We start from the raw sequence: 794 nt of genomic DNA, 5'->3' as shown, positions 1-794 counted from the left end.
GGCTCCACCACCACCACCGGGCCACGCGGCCTGGGGCCACCACACCGGCCGCCTCCCCCACCGAGTGGGCTGTCTACTGGCTGGCCGATCGGCAGGCAGTCACGAACCAGGCTCTTTGCGCCTACTGCCCCCCCAAACCCCACTAACCAAGCCCTGTGGGCACCCCCAACCCCCAACTCTGGCCCCAGCGGCCAGTGAATCAGGGCCCCTGCCCGCTCTGTTTACATTGGAGCTGGGGAAATTCTCCAAGGTTCATATTTATCCGTGTGCTTAGCGAAGGGACTGAACTTTGGACTTCAGCCCTGCAAAGTGCAGGCCTCACGGCAGCGCAGAGGGACGGGGGAGCCGAGGCCTTCAACGGGAATGGGCAGCGGGGAGGGTGGGGGAGGCCGTGGCAGGGGGCAGGGCAGCTGGGACGGAAGGGGCTGGGGGCCACCGAGGCCTTCTGGCGAACAGCTTCGGTCCCGCCCCGAGGACTTTGTAGGGGGTTCAGGCCGAGGCAAGAGAGGGGAAAAATAGCGGGTTTCCCTCAGGAACTGAAGCAGCAAGGGGTTCTAGGCAGGCGGGCCGGCTCTCCTGAAGGTCAAGGCTAGGTCACATCCATTTTGAGACCCACCTGTGCAGGCCCAACCCCAGGCCCCCTGTGTATATTGCCTCATTGTATCCCCCTAATCGTTGTCAGTAGGTACAGGGATCATCCCCATGTTACAGACGAGGAAACCAAGGCACCGAGAGGTTAAACAACTTGCCCAAAGTCACACAGCTAGCAAGGGACAGGACTTGCAAGGTGGGAG

This window comes from Felis catus, chromosome D3 (genome assembly GCF_018350175.1).
Source record: "Felis catus isolate Fca126 chromosome D3, F.catus_Fca126_mat1.0, whole genome shotgun sequence".
In the NCBI taxonomy this organism is placed as follows: Eukaryota; Metazoa; Chordata; class Mammalia; order Carnivora; family Felidae; genus Felis; species Felis catus.
Note: the sequence above shows the minus strand (reverse complement) of the source record.